We start from the raw sequence: 17,723 nt of genomic DNA, 5'->3' as shown, positions 1-17,723 counted from the left end.
AGCTGCACATCGCTGGACCCCCACAACCCTCCTCCTCCGCCTCCTCCTCCGCCTCCTCCTCCTCCTCCGCCTCCTCCTCCTCCTCCCGCCTCCTCCTCCTCCTTCGCCTCCCTCTCCTCCTCCTCCCTCCTCCTCCGTCCTCCTCCTCCTCCCTCCTCCTCCTCCTCCTCCTCCTCCTCCTCCTCCTCGTCCTCCGCCTCCTCCTCCTCCTCCGCCTCCTCGTCCTCCTCGTCCTCCTCCTCCTCCTCCTCCTCCTCGCTCAACACTATTTTGACATTCTGAAAGCAGTTCAAGGGTATTCTTTGCCCCGAAAAGAGGGAAAATATTATAAACGAAACGGCTTCCAAGAGAAACATTTGTGTCTGCCTTTAGTCTCTGTCAATGCCATGTTCCTGACATTGTTTCCTTGAGCCGGTGATACCTAAACTCTTGAGACCTTCTGGCAGTCGTGTAATTCCTGCGGTGAACTACTTTAAAGGGAATATGGTGACATTTCTAATGTTGCCAATATGGATCCTAATGGACCCTATCTGCACTTCCTGTTCCATAGGAAAAGCTACAGATCCAACCTCTTCTCCGTTTCAGTTTCCACCTCATTTTGTGGGCAGTGAGCACATAGCCTGTCTTCTCTTGAGAGCCAGGTCTGCCTTCGGCGGCCTTTCTCAATAGCAAGGCTATGCTCACTGAGTCTGTACATAGTCAAAGCTTTCCTTAAGTTTGGGTCAGTCACAGTGGTCAGGTATTCTGTGTAAGGGTCTATGTGCAGCTGGTGCAGAGGAGTCAGGCACAGGAGAGCAGAGATGAGTGAATAAAGGTAACTTTACTCAAAGTCATCAAAATACAAGATAAATCCAAGCCCACAATACAGACCACAAATACAACAAACATTCACTCACAACCAAACATGGGGAACATAGGGTTAAATACTAAACAGGTAATTGGGTGAGTGAAACCAGGTGTGTAAGACAAAGACAAAACAAATGGAAAATGAAAAGTCGATCAGCGGTGGCTAGAAGGCCGGTGACGTCGACCGCCGAACGTCGCCCGAACAAGGAGAGGGACCGACTTCTGTGGAAGTCCTGCCATTCTGCCACTGTGTACTCTCTGTGGATCAAATAGCATTCTAGTTTTCTCTATTTTTTGTTAATTCTTTCCAATGTGTCAAGTAATTATCTTTTTGTTTGGTTGGGTCTAATTGTGTCTAATTGTGCTGCTGTCCTGGGGCTCTGTAGGGTGTGTTTGTGTTTGTGAACAGAGCCCCTGGACCTGCTTGCTTTTGGGGGTCTTTTTATTTCTCTATAGCTGATGACTTTGTTAAGGAAGGTATAGAACTTACTTTATTTTTGGTGGTTATATAATTTAACGGCTCTTTTCTGTATTTTGATCATTAGCGGGTATCGGCTAATTCTGCTCTGCATGCATTATTTTGGTGTTTTACGTTGTACACTGAGGATATTTTAGCAAACCTCTGCATGCAGAGTCTTAATTTGATGTTTGTCCCATAAAATAAAAAAACTTGGATGGTGAGCGGACCCCAAACCTCACAACCATAAAGTGCAATGGGTTCTATAACTGATTCAAGTATTAAAATATATATATATATATTTCACCTTTATTTAAGCAGGTAGGCCAGTTGAGAACAAGTTCTCATTTACAACTGCGACCTGGCCAAGATAAAGCGACAAAAAGTGTGACAAGAACAGAATTACACATAAACAAACGTACAGTCAAATAACACAATAAAGAAATCGGTGTACAGTGGAAATGTAGAAGAGTAGGCAACAAATAGGCCATAGTGAAATAATTCCATTTAGCCAGATCCTCGTTGGTATGTCAAATTCTATGTTTCTTTGGATGGCATAAAGGCCCTTCTTGCCTTGTCTCTCAGATCGTTCAAAGCTTAGTGGAAGTTACCTGTGGTGCTGATGTTTAGGCCGAGGTATGTATAGTTTTTTTGTGTGCTCTAGTGCCCACGCCAATTGTGTCTAGATGGAATTTGTATTTGTGGTCCTGGCAACTGGACCTTTTTTGGAACACAATTGTTTTTGTCTGACTGAGACTTACTGTCAGGGCCCAGGTCTGTCAGGGCCCAGGTCTGTCAGGGACCAGGTCTGTCAGGGACCAGGTCTGTCAGGGACCAGATCTGTCAGGACTCAGGTCTGTCAGGGACCAGGTCTGTCAGGACTCAGGTCTGACAGAATCTGTGCAGAATATCTAGGTGCTGCTGTATTCTCTCCTTGGTTGGTGACAGACGCACCAGATCATCAGAAAACAGTAGACATTTGACATCAGATTCTAGTAGGTTGAGGATTCTAGTAGGGTGAGGATTCTAGTAGGTTGAGGATTCTAGTAGGGTGAGGATTCTAGTAGGGTGAGGATTCTAGTAGGGTGAGGATTCTAGTAGGGTGAGGATTCTAGTAGGATGAGGATTCTAGTAGGGTGAGGATTCTAGTAGGGTGAGGATTCTAGTAGGGTGAGGATTCTAGTAGGGTGAGGGTTCTAGTAGGGTGAGGATTCTAGTAGGATGAGGATTCTAGTAGGGTGAGGATTCTAGTAGGGTGAGGATTCTAGTAGGGTGAGGATTCTAGTAGGGTGAGGATTCTAGTAGGGTGAGGCCGGATACTGCAGACTGTTCTGGTGCCCGCGCCAATTCGTTTATATATATATATGTTGAAGAGCGTGGGGCTTAAGCTGCTTCCCTGTCTCATCCCATGGTCCTGTGGAAAGAAATGTGTGTGTTTTTCGCCAATTTTAACCACACACTTGTTGTTTGTGTACATGGATTTTATAATGTGTTATGTTATTCCCCCAACACCACTTTCCGTCAATTTGTATAGCAGGCCTTTGTGCCATTTTGCCTTTGTTTTGGTTTGTATGTTTGTCATTTAGAGTGGCATGGTGAATACGTGGTCTGTCGTACGGTAATTTGGCAAAAAGCCAATTTGACATTTGCTCAGTACATTGTTTTCACTGAGGAAATGTACGAGTCATGCTGTTAATGAAAATGCAGAGGATTTTCCCAAGGTTGCTGTTGACGCATATCCCTCCCTCTCTCTCTCTCTCCGCATCATTTGTTTTCATGTTCTCAGGGTTCCTGTTAATCACAGATCCAAATGGGTTTCTTATTGATAACAAAACAAACATTACTAGATTGTGTGTGAGAGTTCAATCCCATTAAAACCTATTCTCTATCTTCATCTCTAATCAGAGAGCAATAAAAGTTAATAGGCCTTCATTTCCCCTGTATCTGCTGTCTCTCTCTTTCTCTCTCTCTTTCTCTCTCTCTCTATTTCTCTTTCTCTCTCTCTCTCTATTCTCTCTCTCCTCCTCTCTAACTCATTCTCATTTCCCCTGTATCTCTCTCCTCTCTCCTTCCCTCTCTCGCTCTCCCCTCTCTAACTCATTCTCAATAATTTTCCCTGTATCTGCTGGCTCTCTCCTTCTTTCTTTCCCCTGTATCTGCTGGCTCTCCTCTCTCTCCTTCCTTCCCTCCTCCTTCCCTCTCTCGCTCTCCCTCTCTTTCTCTCTCTCTCCTCCCCCCTCTCTCCTCCTCTCTAATTTTCCCTCTCTCTCCTGGCCCTCTCCTCTCTCTCTTCTCTCTCCTGGCCCCTCTCTCCTTCTTTCTCTCTCTCCTTCCTTCTCTCCTGTCTCTCTCTCTCTCTCCTCTCTCCTTCCTTCTCTCCTCTCTCTTTCTCCCCTTTCTCTCTCTCTCTTTTCCCTTGCCTCTGCTCCTTCCTCTCTCTCCTTCCCTCTCTCTCTCTTTCTCTCCTTGCCTCTCTCCTTCCCTCTCTCTCTCTCTCTCTCTCTCTCTCTCTCTCCTGGCCCCTCTCTCTCTCTCTCTCTCTTCTCCTGGCCCCTCTCTCCTTTCTCCTTGCCTCTCGCTCCTTCCTTCTCTCTCCTTCTCACTCTCTTTCTCTCCTTGCCTCTCTCTCCCTCTCTCTCTTCTCTCTCTCTCTCTCCTGGCCCCTCTCTCTCTCTCTCTCTCTCTCTCTCTCTCTCCTGGCCCCTCCCTCTCCTTCTTTCTCTCTCTCCCCTCTCTCTCTCTTCCTCTCTCTCTCTCTCTCCTTCTTTTTCTCCCTCGCTCTCTCTCTCTCTCTCTCTCTCTCTTTTCTCCTGCCCTGGCCCTTCCTCTCTCTCTCTCTCTCTCTCTCTTTCTCTCCTCTCTCTCTCTCTCTATCTTTCTCCCTCTTTCTCTCCTTCTCACTTCTCTATTTGCCCTCTTTCTCTTTCTTTGCCCTCTTTCTCTCTCTCTCTTTCTCTCTCTAACTCCCATCTCCTAAAACTCAGTTTACCATTTACCTGTGGATTCATTTCCGGAGTATAGGATATTGTGCATTTCAGCTAGCTAGCTAAATTGCCATAAATGTTTGCTTATCGACCTGTCCTCAAATTAATATAATTGGTTCATAGTTTGTTTTGATATTTCAACCTACTTGTTCTGATCGCGTCTGGTGTGGGGGGACAAAATCAACATGCATGTTCGGTCTGGTCAACATGTCACTCCTCCGTCCCTCTCTCTTTCCCCTCTGTCCCTCTCTCTCTCTCCCTTGCTCTCTCTATCGCCCCCTCTCCTTTACTCCCTCCGCCCTCACATGCTCACAGCGCTGTCCTCCTCTCCTCCTTCTCTCAGCTAACACCCTTCACTGTGGTTGTGATGTTTGACTTCAGGAGGTGAATCAGAAATAAGACAACATGAGTGACCGTTTTGACTGTGGTGAGTGCAAGGAGTCCCTGTACGGACGCAAATACATTCAGGTGGAGGACGTTTCCCACTGCATCCCCTGCTATGACCGCCTGTATGCCAACACATGTCAGGAATGCAAGGAGCTCATTGCACACAACGCACGGGTAAGCATATACAAGGGTGTGTGTGGGGGTGTGTGTGTGTGTGTGTATACTTGTGGCTAGTGGGTGTTTTCTGTTGTCTGTCTACACTTCTGTATGTGCGGTCTCTTCTGAGGTTTTCACTTGTGTGTGTGTGTTTGTCCTTGTCCTCGTGGTTATCTTTTGTGGATTCTAAAGATTATAAAGATTCCAAAGATTATAAAGATTCCAAAGATTCTAAAGATTCCAAAGAGCAGATGGAGTTTTGGAAACATAACTTTCCTGCTCTTTGTCGAATACCCAGACGTCTGCAAATCCCCTTTGAGTTCCTCCAGCCAGACATTAAGGCCTTTTAGTTAGAGTCAAATGAAAACATAAGGCTGGAGGGAACACCCTTAGGCGCCACGGGCACGGGTGACCCCTGAGTTATAGACTCCCTTTGGAGGGGCTCGCAGTAAATCAAGGTTCTGTTAGCTTTGGCCCTCATCCTCCTCCACACACAACTCACAGCACTCATCCTTCTCAGTCCCATTCCCTGTAGTGGTTCTGTAAAACCTACGCGTGTGTCAGATTTAATAGATTATATATATAGTTTTCACCCAGAACATAATGTGAGACATTAATCATGCAATGTGTGTTAACAGTGTTCGCTTGCACTACGGTTGACCTGGAACAAAAGTGGTGGTGTTTCAATATTTACTTAAAACCTCCTTGTTATCAGATCTAAACTAGCTTCTTGTTAATCTAGCTCCTTGTTAACAGATCTGATCTAGCTCCTTGTTAACAGATCTAATCTAGCTCCTTGTTAACAGATCTAATCTAGCTCCTGGTTAACAGATCTAATCTAGCTCCTTGTTAACAGATCTAATCTAGCTCCTTGTTAACAGATCTAATCTAGCTCCTTGTTAACAGATCTAATCTAGCTCCTGGTTAACAGATCTGATCTAGCTCCTTGTTAACAGATCTAATCTAGCTCCTTGTTAACAGATCTAATCTAGCTCCTGGTTAACAGATCTGATCTAGCTCCTGGTTAACAGATCTAATCTAGCTCCTTGTTAACAGATCTAATCTAGCTCCTTGTTAACAGATCTAATCTAGCAAATCCTTGTTAACAGATCTGATCTAGCTCCTGGTTAACAGATCTGATCTAGCTCCTGGTTAACAGATCTAATCTAGCTCCTTGTTAACAGATCTAATCTAGCTCCTTGTTAACAGATCTGATCTAGCTCCTGGTTAACAGATCTGATCTAGCTCCTGGTTAACAGATCTAATCTAGCTCCTTGTTAACAGATCTGATCTAGCTCCTGGTTAACAGATCTAATCTAGCTCCTTGTTAACAGATCTGATCTAGCTCCTGGTTAACAGATCTAATCTAGCTCCTGGTTAACAGATCTAATCTAGCTCCTTGTTAACAGATCTGATCTAGCTCCTGGTTAACAGATCTAATCTAGCTCCTTGTTAACAGATCTGATCTAGCTCCTGGTTAACAGATCTAATCTAGCTCCTTGTTAACAGATCTAATCTAGCTCCTTGTTAACAGATCTAATCTAGCTCCTGGTTAACAGATCTAATCTAGCTCCTGGTTATCAGATCTAATCTAGTTTCTTGTTAATCTAGCTCCTTGTTAACAGATCTGATCTAGCTCCTGGTTAACAGATCTGATCTAGCTCCTGGTTAACAGATCTAATCTAGCTCCTTGTTAACAGATCTAATCTAGCTCCTGGTTAACAGATCTAATCTAGCTCCTTGTTAACAGATCTGATCTAGCTCCTGGTTAACAGATCTAATCTAGCTCCTGGTTAACAGATCTAATCTAGCTCCTTGTTAACAGATCTGATCTAGCTCCTGGTTAACAGATCTAATCTAGCTCCTTGTTAACAGATCTAATCTAGCTCCTTGTTAACAGATCTAATCTAGCTCCTTGTTAACAGATCTAATCTAGCTCCTTGTTAACAGATCTAATCTAGCTCCTGGTTAACAGATCTAATCTAGCTCCTGGTTATCAGATCTAATCTAGTTTCTTGTTAATCTAGCTCCTTGTTAACAGATCTGATCTAGCTCCTGGTTAACAGATCTGATCTAGCTCCTGGTTAACAGATCTAATCTAGCTCCTTGTTAACAGATCTAATCTAGCTCCTGGTTAACAGATCTAATCTAGCTCCTTGTTAACAGATCTGATCTAGCTCCTGGTTAACAGATCTAATCTAGCTCCTGGTTAACAGATCTAATCTAGCTCCTTGTTAACAGATCTGATCTAGCTCCTGGTTAACAGATCTAATCTAGCTCCTTGTTAACAGATCTAATCTAGCTCCTGGTTAACAGATCTAATCTAGCTCCTTGTTAACAGATCTAATCTAGCTCCTTGTTAACAGATCTAATCTAGCTCCTTGTTAACAGATCTAATCTAGCTCCTGGTTAACAGATCTAATCTAGCTCCTGGTTATCAGATCTAATCTAGCTCCTTGTTAACAGATCTGGAAAGGTATGGACCACATGAAAATGGTTACCATGTGTTTGATACCTTTCAAATCATTTCATTCCAACTATTAGAATGAGCCCAACCTCCGATATCTCTGCCCATCAGCCACAATTGGTGTGAATGGTCTTTCAATCCCAATTTTACGGATTATAATGCTGTGTTCATGATCAAGTAGGAAGGTGTTAATTACCAGTTGTAAAGTCACAAATACCAGTTGGATGCATTCACATGCTTAGAACTCATTGAGAAATGCTTATTGGCTAATGGCCAACAAGCTGCATCAACCATAAACTCAAAGTACAGCTATCATGCTTGTAAACAAATTATAGTATTTGTTTATAGTGTTAAAGAAAACAAATTAATAGTTTGCTTTTTATAAATAATGTGTTGTGTTGTTGCATTTAACTGCCAAAATGTTACTGCTGAGTTTCCCATCAGTTAATACCAGTACTGACCTTTCTCCCTTTCCCTCTCCAGGAGCTGTTCTACGAGGACAGGCACTACCACGAACACTGTTTCCGTTGTGACCGCTGTGACCGCTCGCTGGCGGACGAGCCCTTCACCAGCCAGGAGGAGGCGCTGCTGTGCAACGACTGCTACCACAATGAGTTCTCGTCCAAGTGTGTGGCCTGCGACAAGACCGTCATGCCAGGTACCCACACCTGCTACTGCTTCCCTTGAGTAGCAGAAACATCGAAACTCCCAAAAACGTGCGGGGATACAAGACAACACCCTTTCGTCCTACTGAGCTGAGCCGAGCTATACTGCGCTGACCTGGTTACCTATCCATCATAGTTGCCGTGGCATAAAAAATTGCCTGCTTTGGCCTCAATTACTCAACTACTGTTCTCACACCTATCACTGACAGGCGTTTAACCACTGTCATGACTTTTGACGAAGCAGCTCTCTCTCTCAGTCAATGTCACGCAAGTAAAGACATAGAGTTTTCACAAGCAGTCGCAGAAGGCATAGCCGTATGGGCCTGGTCTGAAGTGGTGCCCTACGTAGGGAATAGGGTGCCATTTGGGACGCAGTCTAATGTATTTTTGTGGTTGAGCTGGGTGTGACACAGCTTAGATGTGATTGTGATTGTCTCCTCATTTGACCGAAAGTACCTCTCTGTTGACTTCTGGCCCAACGGTCTTTGTGACGGCATGGCAGTGTTACACCAACAGCAGGGGCTGGACAGGGCAGGGCTGGAAATGACACGGGATTCAATCTGGACAGGGCAGGTTGGGGGTTATTTCTCCACCGTTTCTGTACAACTGAGCACTGAGTAGTCGTTTTGGCTTGTTTCTATGGTCTACCGCAGTTGAACACTACACTGCCTCCTCGCCCCCCTTAAAAAAGCAGCCAATTGCGATTTGCACTGGCCGACCTCCCCACGCGCACATTTCAGTTCCCAAAGCTCGTAAAACAAAAGGCAATAATTAAGAGATGTGATGTTCATTTTCATAGGCATGGCTCGCTATTTATTTTGGCTACTTTTATTACCTACTTGGAGGAAGTGTTTATTTGTGGGGGACACTTAAAGTCAGAAGTTTGAATAAAGTATAAATAATATCACTGGATGTTTGGATGGTGTTATAGCAGGTCAGACTGGATGGTGTTATAGCAGGTCAGACTGGATGGTGTTATAGCAGGTCAGACTGGATGGTGTTATAGCAGGTCAGACTGGATGGTGTTACAGCAGGTTAGACTGGATGGTGTTATAGCAGGTCAGACTGGATGGTGTTATAGCAGGTCAGACTGGATGGTGTTATAGCAGGTCAGACTGGATGGTGTTATAGCAGGTCAGACTGGATGGTGTTACAGCAGGTTAGACTGGATGGTGTTATAGCAGGTCAGACTGGATGGTGTTATAGCAGGTCAGACTGGATGGTGTTATAGCAGGTCAGACTGGATGGTGTTATAGCAGGTCAGACTGGATGGTGTTATAGCAGGTCAGACTGGATGGTGTTATAGCAGGTCAGACTGGATGGTGTTATAGCAGGTCAGACTGGATGGTGTTATAGCAGGTCAGACTGGATGGTGTTATAGCAGGTCAGACTGGATGGTGTTATAGCAGGTCAGACTGGATGGTGTTATAGCAGGTCAGACTGGATGGTGTTATAGCAGGTCAGACTGGATGGTGTTACAGCAGGTTAGACTGGATGGTGTTATAGCAGGTCAGACTGGATGGTGTTATAGCAGGTCAGACTGGATGGTGTTATAGCAGGTCAGACTGGATGGTGTTATAGCAGGTCAGACTGGATGGTGTTATAGCAGGTCAGACTGGATGGTGTTATAGCAGGTCAGACTGGATGGTGTTATAGCAGGTCAGACTGGATGGTGTTATAGCAGGTCAGACTGGATGGTGTTATAGCAGGTCAGACTGGATGGTGTTATAGCAGGTCAGACTGGATGGTGTTATAGCAGGTCAGACTGGATGGTGTTATAGCAGGTCAGACTGGATGGTGTTATAGCAGGTCAGACTGGATGGTGTTATAGCAGGTCAGACTGGATGGTGTTACAGCAGGTCAGACTGGATAGTGTTACAGCAGGTCAGACTGGATGGTGTTATAGCAGGTCAGACTGGATGGTGTTATAGCAGGTCAGACTGGATGGTGTTATAGCAGGTCAGACTGGATGGTGTTATATACAGGTCAGACTGGATGGTGCTATAGCAAGTCAGACTGGATGGTGTTATAGCAGGTCAGACTGGATGGTGTTATAGCAGGTCAGACTGGATGGTGTTATAGCAGGTCAGTCTGGATGGTGTTATAGCAGGTCAGACTGGATGGTGTTATAGCAGGTCAGACTGGATGGTGTTATAGCAAGTCAGACTGGATGGTGTTATAGCAAGTCAGACTGGATGGTGTTATAGCAGGTCAGACTGGATGGTGTTATAGCAGGTCGACTGGATGGTGTTATAGCAGGCCAGACTGGATGGTGTTATAGCAGGTCAGACTGGATGGTGTTATAGCAGGCCAGACTGGATGGTGTTATAGCAGGTCAGACTGGATGGTGTTATAGCAGGCCAGACTGGATGGTGTTATAGCAGGTCAGACTGGATGGTGTTACAGCAGGTCAGACTGGATGGTGTTATAGCAGGTTAGACTGGATGGTGTTACAGCAGGTCAGACTGGATGGTGTTACAGCAGGTCAGACTGGATGGTGTTATAGCAGGTCAGACTGGATGGTGTTATAGCAAGTCAGACTGGATGGTGTTATAGCAGGTCAGACTGGATGGTGTTATAGCAGGTCAGACTGTATGGTGTTATAGCAAGTCAGACTGGATGGTGTTATAGCAAGTCAGACTGGATGGTGTTACGGCAAGTCAGACTGGATGGTGTTACGGCAGGTCAGACTGGATGGTGTTATAGCAGGTCAGACTGGATGGTGTTATAGCAGGTCAGACTGGATGGTGTTATAGCAAGTCAGACTGGATGGTGTTACAGCAAGTCAGACTGGATGGTGTTATAGCAGGTCAGACTGGATGGTGTTACAGCAGGTCAGACTGGATGGTGTTATAGCAAGTCAGACTGGATGGTGTTACAGCAGGTTAGACTGGGTGGTGTTACAGCAAGTCAGACTGGATGGTGTTATAGCAAGTCAGACTGGATGGTGTTATAGCAAGTCAGACTGGATGGTGTTACAGCAGGTTAGACTGGGTGGTGTTACAGCAAGTCAGACTGGATGGTGTTTTAGCAGGTCAGACTGTATGGTGTTATAGCAGGTCAGACTGGATGGTGTTATAGCAAGTCAGACTGGATGGTGTTACAGCAGGTTAGACTGGGTGGTGTTACAGCAAGTCAGACTGGATGGTGTTATAGCAAGTCAGACTGGATGGTGTTACAGCAGGTTAGACTGGGTGGTGTTATAGCAAGTCAGACTGGATGGTGTTATAGCAAGTCAGACTGGATGGTGTTACAGCAGGTTAGACTGGATGGTGTTATAGCAAGTCAGACTGGATGGTGTTATAGCAAGTCAGACTGGATGGTGTTATAGCAAGTCAGACTGGATGGTGTTACAGCAGGTTAGACTGGGTGGTGTTACAGCAAATATTACCTTTATTTAACCTTGATTTTGTCAGATAGTCATATTTAGAACAAAGTATATGAGCCCTGAATTTCAACAAAAAAATACAAAATATACACGTCATAATATAAATCCAAAATGCAAGCAGAAAGAAAACCACAGTCATAAAAAACAAACACATTTATCAGTAGTAAGGTCCTCAATCACAACCAGCTGTAGCAGTAGGTGTCAGAACTAGGACATTACGCATACTGAGGTTTGACATTCTAACCCAGAACTCAATTGGCTGACATGGCACACAAACCGGTAGTTGCCATGACTTCACAGGTGATGACTCTTGCAGACAGAGTGAATTATACCAAACCTGTCTGTGTCTCAATCTATGTCTCAATCTCAGTCTCAATCTCTGTCTGTCTCAATCTCTGTCTCAGTCTCAGTCTGTCTGTCTGTCTCAGTCTCAATCTCAGTCTCAATCTCTGTCTGTCTCAATCTCAGTCTCAATCTATGTCTGTCTCAATCTCAGTCTGTCTCTGTCTTAGTCTGTCTCTGTTTTAGTCTGTCTCTGTCTGTGTCTCAATCTCTGTCTCAGTCTCTGTCTGTCTGTCTCAGTCTCTGTCTGTCTCAATCGCAGTCTCAATCTATGTCTGTCTCAATCTCAGTCTGTCTCTGTCTTAGTCTGTCTCTGTCTGTGTCTCAATCTCAGTCTCAATTTCTGTCTGTCTCAATCTCTGTCTCAGTCTCTGTCTGTCTCAATCTCAGTCTCAATCTATGTCTATCTCAATCTCAGTCTGTCTCTGTCTCAGTCTGTCTCTGTCTCAGTCTCAATCTATGTCTCAATCTCTGTCTCAATCTCTGTCTCAGTCTCAATCTGTCTGTCTCAGTCTCAATCTGTCTCAATCTCAGTCTCAATCTATCTCTCAATCTCAGTCTCAATCTATGTCTGTCTCAATCTCAGTCTGTCTCTGTCTCAATAAATGTCTCTGTCTCAATCTCAGTCTCAATCTCAGCCTCAATCTCAGTCTCAATCTCAGTCTCAATCTGTCTGTCTCTGTCTCAGTCTCAATAAATGTCTCTGTCTCGATCTCAGTCTCAATCTCAATCTCAATCTCAGTCTCAGTCTCTGTCTCTGTCTCTGTCTCAATATCTGTCTCTATCTCTCTCAATATCTGTCTCAATCTCAGTCTCTGTCTCTGTCTCAGTCTCTGTCTCAATATCTGTCTCAATCTCTGTCTCAGTCTCAATCTCTGTCCGTCTCAGTCTCTGTCTCAGTCTCAATCTCAGTCTCTGTCTCAATCTCTGTCCGTCTCAGTCTCTGTCTCAATCTCTGTCCGTCTCAGTCTCTGTCTCAGTCTCAATCTCTGTCTCAGTCTCTCCTCTCTCTCCTTCTCCCCTCTGGCAGGCTCAAAGAAGTTGGAGTATGGGGGCTCTGCGTGGCACGAGGACTGCTTTGTGTGCCATGGCTGTGAGAAGCCCATCGGTGGCCAGTCCTTCATCCCCGACAAAGACGACTACTACTGTGTACCCTGCTACGAGGGCAGGTTCACCCCGCGATGCAGCCTCTGCAAAAGGTGAACCAGGGTCTCCTCGAATCAACATTATCCTCTCCTGTCACTGTTATTGACGTTCTCACGGTAGTAGATCGGTTTCTTGTGAAACCACTTTGTCAGATCAAGTCAGTAAGGTTGATGGGTATGTATCCTGCATAGGTGCTGGCGACAGGAGGCGTCAGCTACAAAGATGAGACGTGGCACAAGGAGTGTTTGGTGTGTAACGGCTGTAAGAGCCCACTGGCGGGCCAGCCCTTCACCTCCCAGGGAGACACGCCCTACTGCGTCAAGTGCTTCAGCAGCCTCTACGCACAGAAGTGTGCCTCCTGTAACTCGCCCATCACAGGTCATGTCTTTCCATTTCACTAGATAATATGGGTTGATTTGAAACACTCAAATGGCACCCTATTCCTACATACTGCACTTACACTGTGGCACTAAGTACCAGCCCAGCCCAGACGCCCTGCATGCCAGAGCACAGACATACTGGAAATATACTGGTAGAGCCTGTGGCTGTTTAGAATGCCAGTGTTTCAACTGAACACAGAGAACTGGTGGATGTTCAATGCTGATATTACAGCCAACCATAGAATTACCCACATGCCTTAATGTTCAGAAAATCATTTCTTACTGCACACCTGTCAATCCAGGTGGTAGACATAGGCTACATCCCACATGGCATCCTATTCCTTTGTAGTGCACTACTTTTGACCAGGGCCCAAAGGACGCTGGTCAAAAGTAGTGCACTATATTGGAAATAGGGTGCCATTTGGGACGACTCGTATGCTACTATACATGCTACGTGTTTTATTCCTCCAGGGTTTGGCGAGGGGAAGTACATTTCTTTCCAGGATCGGCAGTGGCACCAGCCCTGCTTCAAGTGCTCCCACTGCTCTGTCTCTCTGGTTGGGTCCGCTTCTTCCTGACCGGGACCAGATCCTTTGTGGAGACTGCAACAACGACCAAGAAGACCAATGAGAATCACTTTCTCTGTCCTTCAACTGTGCTTGACCAATCACAAATGTACAGTTATAGCTATATCCCGTTTGTAACACACAGCGGTGACATGACCACCTATCGTACATTTAAGAGAGCCTCTAAACATCAACCTATATTTAATACTACATCACCCTAAATATATACAGTACCAGTCAAACTTTTGTCGACCTACTCATTCAAGGGTTTTTCCTTATTTTTATACTATTTTATACATTGTAGAATAATAGTGAAGACATCAAAACTATGAAATAACACAGAGATGGAATAAACAAATCAAAATATTTAATATTTGAGATTCTTCAAAGTTGCCACCCTTTTCCTTGATGACAGCATTGCACACTCTTGGCATTCTCTCAACCAGCTTCATGAGGAATGCTTTTCAAATCAAATCACATTTTATTTGTCACATACACATGGTTAGCAGATGTTAATGCGAGTGTAGCGAAATGCTTGTGCTTCTAGTTCCGACAATGCAGTAATAACCAACAAGTAATCTAACTAACAATTCCTAAACTACTGTCTTATACACAGTGTAAGGGGATAAAGAATATGTACATAAGGATATATGAATGAGTGATGATACAGAGCAGCATAGGCAAGATACAGTAGATGGTATCGAGTACAGTATATACATGTGAGATGAGTATGTAAACAAAGTGGCATAGTTAAAGTGGCTAGTGATACATGTATTACATAAGGATGCAGTCGATGATATAGAGTACAGTATATACGTATGCATATGAGATGAATAATGTAGGGTAAGTAACATTATATAAGGTAGCATTGTTTAAAGTGGCTAGTGATATATTTACAACATTTCCCATCAATTCCCAATATTAAAGTGGCTGGAGTTGAGGCAGTGTCAGTAGGCAGCAGCCACTCAATGTTAGTGGTGGCTGTTTAACAGTCTGATGGCCTTGAGATAGAAGCTGTTTTTCAGTCTCTCAGTCCCAGCTTTGATGCACCTGTACTGACCTCGCCTTCTGGATGATAGCGGGGTGAACAGGCAGTGGCTCGGGTGGTAGATGTCCTTGATGATCTTTATGGCCTTCCTGTAACATCGGGTGGTGTAGGTGTCCTGGAGGGCAGGTAGTTTGCCCCCGATGATGCGTTGTGCAGACCTCACTATCCTCTGGAGAGCCTTACGGTTGAGGGCGGAGCTGTTGCCGTACCAGGCGGTGATACAGCCCGCCAGGATGCTATCGATTGTGCCTCTGTAGAAGTTTGTGAGTGCTTTTGGTGACAAGCCGAATTTCTTCAGCCTCCTGAGGTTGAAGAGGCGCTGCTGCGCCTTCTTCACGATGCTGTCTGTGTGAGTGGACCAATTCAGTTTGTCTGTGATGTATGCCGAGAACTTAAAACTTGCTACTCTCTCCACTACTGTTCCATCGATGTGGATAGGGGGTGTTCCTCTGCTGTTTCCTGAAGTCCACAATCATCTCCTCTGTTTTGTTGACGTTGAGTGTGAGGTTATTTTCCTGACACCACACTCCGAGGGCCCTCACCTCCTCCCTGTAGGCCGTCTCGTCGTTGTTGGTAATCAAGCCTACCACTGTTGTGTCGTCCGCAAACTTGATGATTGAGTTGGAGGCGTGCGTGGCCACGCAGTCGTGGGTGAACAGGGAGTACAGGAGGAAATAGGGTGCCATTTGGGGTGCCATTTTCCAACAGTCTTGAAGTTCCCACATATGCTGAGCACTTGTTGGCTGCTTTTCCTTCACTCTCCGGTCCAACTCATCCTAAACCATCTCAATTGGTTGAGGTCGAGTGATTGTGGAGGCCAGGTCATCTGATGCAGCACTCCATCACTCTCCTTCTTGGTCAAATAGCCATTACACAGCCTGGAGGTGTGTTTTGGGTCATTGTCCTGTTGAAAAACAAATGATTATCCACTAAGCTCAAATCAGATGGGATGGTGTTATGAACTTGAGTGAAGACCCAAACGCGGTTTTAACAGAAAACAGAGTTCTTTAATAAAAAACAGGAATGGCATAAATCCTCTTCCAACGTAGTTAATGGAACAAAAGAACGTAGTATAATGCAGGATGCACCTGCCATGCAGACTCCGACAGGACAGGACAAGGTGGAAGCAAACGAGACGACAGCTTGCTTCTGGCATCAAAAAACACAAACAAGAATCAGACACTGAAAGTAGCAGGAACAGAGAAAGAAATAGAGACCTAATCAGAGGGGGAAGAGAGAACAGGTGGGGAAAGAGAGAATGAGCTAGTTAGGGGGAAATGTAGAACAGCTGAGGGATGAGAGACAGAGAAGGTAACCTAAAAAGACCAGCAGAGAGAGAGAATGAAGAGAAAGGACAGGAACAGACATAACAAGACATGACAGTACCCCCACTCACCGAGCGCTCCTGGCGCACTCGAGGAGGAAACCTGGCGGCAACGGAGGAAATCATCGATCAGCGAACGGTCCAGCACGTCCCGAGAGGGAACCCAACTCCTCTCCTCAGGACCGTACCCCTCCCAATCCACTAGGTACTGATGACCACGGCCCCGAGGGCGCATGTCCAAAATCTTACGAACCCTGTAGATGGGTGCGCCTCGACAAGGATGGGGGGAGGGACGAGCGGGGCGCGAAGAACGGGCTTAACACAGGAGACATGGAAGACCGGGTGAACGCGACGAAGATAGCGGGGAGAAGAAGTCGACAGCGACAGGATTAATGACCTGGGAAATACGGAACGGACCAATGAACCGCGGGGCCAACTTGCGAGAAGCTGTCTTAAGGGGAAGGTTCTGAGTGGAGAGCCATACTCTCTGACCGCAACAATATCTAGGACTCTTGGTCCTACGCTTATTAGCGGCCCTCACAGTCTGCGCCCTATTACGGCAAAGTGCCGACCTGACCCCTTCCAGGTGCGCCGCAACGCTGGACAAAACCTGAGCGGAGGGGACGCAGGACTCGGCGAGCTGAGATGAGAACAGCGGAGGCTGGTACCCGAGGCTACACTGAAAAGGGGATAGACCGGTAGCAGACGAGGGAAGCGAGTTGTGGGCGTACTCTGCCCAGGGTTGCTGTTCTGACCAAGACGCAGGGTTACGAAAAGAAAGACTGCGTAAAATGCGACCAACAGTCTGATTGGCCCGTTCGGCTTGACCGTTAGACTGGGGATGAAAGCCGGACGAGAGACTGACGGAAGCCCCAATCAAACGGCAAAACTCCCTCCAAAATTGAGACGTGAACTGCGGACCTCTGTCGGAAACGACGCCAGACGGAAGGCCATGAACCGGGAAAACATTCTCGATAATGATCTGAGCCGTCTCCTTAGCAGAAGGGAGCTTATCGAGAGGAATGAAATGAGCCGCCTTAGAGAATCTATCGACAACCGTAAGAATAACTGTCTTCCCTGCTGATGAAGGCAGTCCGGTGATAAAATCTAAAGCGATGTGAGACCACGGTCGAGAGGGAATGGGAAGCGGTCTGAGACGGCCGGCAGGAGGAGGAGAGTTCCCAGATTTAGTCTGCGCGCAGACCGAACAAGCGGCGACAAATCGACGCGCGTCACGTTCCCGAGTGGGCCACCAGAAACGCTGGCGAATGGAAGCGAAGCGTACCCCGAACGCCGGGGTGGCCGGCTAACTTGGCAGAGTGGGCCCACTGAAGAACGGCCGGACGAGTAGGAACGGGAACGAACAGAAGGTTCCTAGGACAAGCTCGCGGCGACGGAGTGTGAGCGAGTGCTTGCTTTACCTGCCTCTCAATTCCCCAGACAGTCAACCCGACAACACGCCCCTCAGGGAGAATCCCATCGGGTCGGTGGAGACCTCAGAAGAACTGAAGAGACGAGATAAAGCATCAGGTTTGGTGTTTTTTGAGCCCGGACGATAAGAAATAAC

At 46.0% G+C, this 17,723-nt stretch overlaps 1 pseudogene; it reads left to right on the top strand.

The window, feature by feature from the left end:
• LOC135551744 (four and a half LIM domains protein 3-like) overlaps positions 1 to 14,026 on the top strand; it is a 35,137-nt pseudogene extending 21,111 nt beyond the window's left edge.
• Positions 14,027 to 17,723: the final 3,697 nt, after the last annotated feature.

This window comes from Oncorhynchus masou, chromosome 13 (assembly GCF_036934945.1).
Source record: "Oncorhynchus masou masou isolate Uvic2021 chromosome 13, UVic_Omas_1.1, whole genome shotgun sequence".
Taxonomy (NCBI): domain Eukaryota; kingdom Metazoa; phylum Chordata; class Actinopteri; order Salmoniformes; family Salmonidae; genus Oncorhynchus; species Oncorhynchus masou.
The sequence above is the reverse complement of the archived record's forward strand: the minus strand, read 5'-3'. Positions and strand labels throughout refer to the sequence as shown.